This window comes from Apis dorsata, unplaced genomic scaffold (assembly GCF_000469605.1).
Source record: "Apis dorsata unplaced genomic scaffold, Apis dorsata 1.3 scaffold_365, whole genome shotgun sequence".
In the NCBI taxonomy this organism is placed as follows: Eukaryota; Metazoa; Arthropoda; class Insecta; order Hymenoptera; family Apidae; genus Apis; species Apis dorsata.
Window position 1 is genome coordinate 376,168 of NW_006263630.1, and position 828 is coordinate 376,995.

An 828-nucleotide genomic window follows, 5' to 3' on the forward strand; every position below is an offset into this window, starting at 1 on the left:
TTACTCTGATTTATTTTAAGTATCATTTTGAATCTCCAATATGATCTAGTTTTAGTGAAAGGATTAAAAACAAGATTTTAAAATATCGATCCTAGTAGTTCTCGCAACTATAACTCTATCTAAGCTACATCCCTCCCTCCTCTCCCATTTGTAATTATCTTTTCTTAAAAATTAATTTCAAATCAAAAATAAAAGATTTCTAGACAAAGAATTATAATTTAGTAGTATAACATAGGAAATGTCAGACATAGAAACGCGTCCGTTTATCCATTTATTAGATCTCTATTATTTACATATTAAAGCACTAGTAATTTATTTAGATTAAAATGTTACACATAATACATATACAATTTCTATATAATAAATATAATATAATAATTTATAATAAATATAATAATTTATAAACAATTTATAACATTATTTCTGTATAATATGTTTATAATAATAATAATAAAATAATAATAATAATAATAATATAATAATAGTGTTTTTATATAGTTTTATAATATTTATAATGTATTATTTTATAAAATTCTTATAATTTGAAATGAAAATTTATTTTTGTATTATTTTTAAAAATGAAATTATGTCTTTTTTTTAAGAAAAACAGTTTATTTTATTATAAATTTTATCACTATTATTATATTAATAGTTTTATAATTATCTAACTGCTATTAGTCATCAATAATGATAGCGTATTTAATAATCATTTTTTTTTTTGGAAAACTGAATAAGATTTATTTTTAATTAAAAATAAAAAAAACTCCAACTGGAGGCGCCGGGCATCGATCCCGGTACCTCTCGCATGCTAAGCGAGCGCTCTACCAT

General features: G+C 20.7%; 1 protein-coding gene across 9 annotated transcripts in view; it reads left to right on the plus strand.

Moving 5' to 3' along the window:
• The window catches only part of LOC102679590 (protein furry), a 21,975-nt gene that overhangs the window by 12,132 nt on the left and 9,015 nt on the right, over positions 1–828 (plus strand). The window lies entirely within an intron of this gene.